This window comes from Crocodylus porosus, unplaced genomic scaffold, assembly GCF_001723895.1.
Source record: "Crocodylus porosus isolate Cpor-Errol unplaced genomic scaffold, CroPor_comp1, whole genome shotgun sequence".
In the NCBI taxonomy this organism is placed as follows: domain Eukaryota; kingdom Metazoa; phylum Chordata; order Crocodylia; family Crocodylidae; genus Crocodylus; species Crocodylus porosus.
In genome coordinates, this window is record NW_017728886.1 from 96836056 (window position 1) to 96841139 (window position 5084).

Consider the following 5084-nt stretch of genomic DNA (forward strand, 5'->3'; position numbering starts at 1 on the left):
AAACAAGACCTACCCGCAACAAACCCATGCTGGCTATCCCTTAGGATGTTGGCGTCAGCCAGTCCATTAAGGATGGCCTCTATAATAAACTTTTCTAATATCTTCCCCAGGATAGAAGTCAGGCTAATGGGCCTATAGTTAGCCGGATCCACTTTCCTCCCTTTCTTGAAGATAGGCATCACATTGGCCTTCTTCCAGTCTTCGGGCACTACACCGGAGCACCGGGAGTTTTCCAAGATCCATGCCAGGGGCTGGGCTATGATGCTCGCCAGCTCCTTGAGTAACCTGGGGTGTAGATTGTCAGGGCAGGCTGACTTGAAGGTATCCAGCCTCTCACGGTGTTCCTTCACGAGGTCAGCATTTATGGAGGGCAGGGGATCTTCCCCACCCGGACCTCCCTGTCCTGTAGTGGGCATGGGCGTCCCATGGAAAGACACTCAAAGTACCCATTTAATAGGTTGGCTTTTTCTTGGGCATCAGTTGTCAGTTGCCCCATCTGGTTCAGGAGGGGTCCAGTGTTGCCCTTGCTTTTCCTTCGGCTCCCCACATATCTGAAAAAGGGCTTTTTATTGTCCTTGGTGCTCGAAGCTAGTTGGAGTTCAGTTGCAGCCTTTCCTGGTTTGCTCCCTGCAGGACCGGACCAGTGCAGAATAACCCTCCTTGGAAGTGAATCCCATCCTCCATCCTTTGTAGCCCTTTCTTTTTAGCCTCAGGAGGTCTGCTAGGTCCCTGGAGAGCCAGGGGCACTGCTATGCCCTTTTTCTGCCTTTCTTCCGAGATGGAATAGACTTAGCTTGTGCATTGAGGATCGCTTCCTTGAGGAGAAACCACCCTTCTTGAACTGCCCTTTCCCTGGGGTCATGGTCTCTTAGGGCCTCACTGACAAGCCTCCTGAGCTTGTCAAAGTTGGCTTTTCTGAAGTTCAGGATTTCCGTGTTGCTGACTGACTTGCCAGCTTTACGGTGGATGGTGAAGGTGATCAGCTTGTGGTCGCTGTCACCCAGCTTCCCATCGATCACTAGGTTGCTGAATGGGTTATCCCCTGTAGCCAGTACCAGGTCGAGCAGTGCTTTGCCTCTTGTTGGCCCATAGACTTCTTGAGTCGGGTAGAGGTCATCCACTCATGAGAAGAAGCTTTGCGACCGCTTGGATTTTGCTGAATGATTCTCCCACGAGATGTCCGGGTAATTGAAGTCAACCATGATAACCATGGTCCTGGAGCATACAGCCTCAGCCAGTTCCCAGGCGAACTCCTGGTCTAGCTCAGGACTTTGGGTGGGAGGTCTGTAGTAGTCTCCCACTGTTGTGTCCCCTGTGCTGTGTTCCCCATGAATTTTAACCCAGAGGGTCTCCAGTCCACCCTGATCGCCAATATCAGCTTGCAGGGACATGTAGATTTCTTTAACATAGACAGCTACATCCCTGCCCCTTTTATCTACACCATCCCTCCTGTACAGGCTATAGCCATCTATACCCAAGGTCCAGTCATGGGTGGAGTCCCACCAGGTCTCTGTTATCCCAATGACAGCATAATTATTTGCATTGAGCAGGAGGATGAGGTCCTCCTGGTTATTCTCCAAGCTCCTGGCATTTGTGTACAGGCAGGCAAGTGTTCCCTTGGGGGCTCTCGCCTTGCTCACAGATTGTACCAGGGCTGGGGCAAGGGTGGGCTCCCTTAAGTGCCTTGGCCCGCTGGCTTTGCAAGGGTTGCTCAGCAGGCCAGCAGTGGTGGTAGTCCCCTTATCCCTTGGCAGGCTTAGTTTAAAGCCCAGTGGAGCAGGTCAGCCAGTCTGTCTGAGAAGAGCCGCCTCCCCAGGGGAGATAGGTGGAGGCCATCTCTTCCCAGCAGCTTGCTGCCTCTCTCGCCAAAAAGCGGGCTGTGGTCAAGGAAGCCAAAGCCTTTCCAATGACTCCTGGTCCTGGGTGTGACCTAAAATTGCACCCTGCTGGGAACGGATGGCCTGGTGGGCCTCTCAGTGGCACGCGAGCCCTCAGGAAATGCCAGGCCAGTTACCACCACGGTGAAAGGCAGGTTGGGGCGCCTTAACCCCTAGCCCCCACAACTGGGTGGGTTACCCCTTTGTGTGGAGGGTGGACCCCCAAAGAGAGAAAAGGGCCATAGACTCAGCCTGTTTGAACTTCCCCTGACTGGCCCATGCTGGGGCCAGGACCGGAAGGGTTGAAGAGCCTGGGGCCCATCACGAGGAATGCCCAAGAGCTGAGAGCCTGGGGTTCAGACTGGCCTGGAGGTGGGCCAGGGCTAGTAGCCAAAGGTCCTGGTGGGGGGACCACACCCGAAGGGGAATCAGCTCAGGGAGTTATGTTGCCCAGCATGGCGGCGGAAGAGGCCACCTGAGGGGAGGAATCCAGGTGGGGTTCAATATTAGGATTCTGGGGCCCAGCGAGGGGCCAGTGATAGTGAGAACATCATGATGCCATCTGTGAGGCCTGGGCTGTGGTGTAGGGGAGGAAAGGAGCTGCAGATGGCGCCCCCCTGGCATCGGGGCAGTAAATGGGTAGCCTCCCACTTAATTAATATCCATTAATTATACCAACAAGGCATGGCAGGTGAGAGTGCGGGCAGTTGGCCCAGGAACAGGTGGGCGGACTGAAGTGAAAGCGACCCCAAGCAGGCCCCCTGTTACAAGGAGTCTGTGTACTTCAGGTACAGCTTATTACAGCTTCTGCCAAAAGACGTAATATAACAGGGCTATTGTGCATGTTCTTCATCTGAAAGTGGGTCATGACATCCGTGAGGGTCATGGAACCATCGCTTCTCTAGTCATGAATGCATGCGTGTCAATTGTACCATGATGTCACTAGGAGGCATTGCCAAGCAACTTGGTGTTAACAGACCTTCACCTGAAACACAACGCACGGAGAGGGGATTGACCACCCTGGTCCTCACCCACCCTCTCAAACTCACCCACTCCCCTTCACTCTCACTTTGACTGCTCCTCCAGTCAAAGCCAGTTGCTCTTCCAGCTACTTCTGAGAGATAGGACAGCAGGCTCGCTCGCCCTAGGTCACGCAGTCGATCACCAGCCCTGCTGCAGACACACCAAGCTGTGATGGCCTTTGGCCTCCTGGGACTCCAACCAAACACACACCCGAACCAATTGTTATGACCTTTGGCCTCCTGGGCCCTCCAGCCACACAACCAGACACTGCAGCTTACTCACTCACACAGGAGACAAAAACAGCGACAGGGACGCAGATCTCTTCAGATTTGTCTCTTAGATCACTCACGGGCAGGCAGCTGTTACTCACACCTGCACCAATCAAACACACAGGTGCACATGACATTTGCCTGTACATTCAGCACTCTCCAGTGCACTCGGCTCTTTACCTGTTCTTCAAATGTACCAATTTGGAGTCTATTAAAACACTTCAGAGACTTCTTGCCAAAATATTGGTCTAACTGAGCATGCCCACAGAAGAAAACTGGGTCATTGGTTCAAAAGTTCACCACCGAGTCCAGAGGAGCTGCAATTTACGGTTCAATAATGCTGGACAAGAACTGTTAACAAGGGAATAATTAATGAATCCTAGCATTTATTATTTAGCAAATCCAAATCCTCAAAACCGAGCAGTAACTTCCTTGTTAGCTGCATTCAGGGATATTAATCCACCTCTTAGTTTGTAGAAAGGATACTCCTTGGTGATGTGCGGCATTGTTTGTGTCTCTGCATGAGTGAATGATGGCTGCACTGCTGGAGCACTGAGGCTCCAGCAGTGAAGGCTGGCTGCTCAGGGGCCTTGGCCTGTCCTGAACCTGTTTAGTAGGGACTGCTCGCATTGGGGTAGTTCAAAGCTGTTGGTCCTGGGCTTAATTAGCACCTAATTAGCACTGTCCAATTAACAACTGACCCAATAGAGTCTGGTTCCAAGTAGGGTGATCATAGCCCCCCCACCCCCCCCCGACTAGTGGATTGACCAGGTGTATCTATAATCACTGTGCAAAATTTTGACCGCTGTTTCGTTTTGGCAATGTTTCAAGTGTTTCGATGCTCAAAACTCTGAATCAAAAATGAAAAGGAAGGCGTGTGGAAATGTTTGAAACAAAATTAAACAAGTCAAAATGTTTAGAAAATGTTTTGGCCTTTCAGAGGTGTTTTGAAGCTGAGCTTGCAGGGAAAGAGGAAGTAAGAGGGGAAAGGGGAGAACAGACTGACATCTGTAACTGGTCAGTGTCTGCCAACTGTCCCTGAGGTCCCTTCCAATCCCAGTCTCTGGGGGAGGGACCTAAAAACTTTAAAAACAGCATGCATATAAGCCTGTGAGTGCCTAAGCCATCAGCCTTTGTCAGCCTGTTTCTCACCAGAGAGCAGCATCTGAAAGGCACTGACTCTGACTGCTTCCTAGTTGCTATTTTCTAGCTAGCGAGTGTGTCTTCTGCTTGCAAAGGATTGGATAGGATACAGCTTACAGTGACAGTTTAGCTATACTAGCCTAATTTCTATACTGGTATTGTTATCCCTATATCATTTCTTTTTCTTCCATATATCTGTGTGGGGCATGAGCCAGGCTGTGGCTATAGCCCCTGGTGGGTTCTATCCCCTGATGTTAAGTAGCGAGATTGAGAGGCGGACTCGCAGCAGTTCCAAAATATTTTCTTTTATTTAGTCCCTTTCTTACATGTGCTCCACTGATGCAGATGTGGCTGCGCAGGCAGTTACTTAGTTTAGTCCCAGTCCTAATAAGGGATGGATATAACGAAAACAAAAAGAATTGGGGATCCGCTTATTTACACACCACCCGGTGTTCAATGTGGCTGTGCGTCCCGTCCTGGCTCAGGAGAGGGACGAACAAACGACAGACAATCGAGGGATCCAAAACGATTAAAGCAAATCCATCTGCCCCGGTTCGGGTGAGGGACGAAAAATCAAATCTCGGGTTGGGTAAGGGCAAAAACAATAAATCGGTGGATCGTCCGAGATTAAATCGAGCTGGTCTGCAAACCTGTTACTTCAGAAATTGGAGAAGCCGTGAGAAGCTGGCCAGGCCTACCCACCAAGTGGTGGAAGCTCCGGCTTCTGGTCTAACTAGTTGAGCCAGGGATGGATGCTCTGGTGTCTGCACGC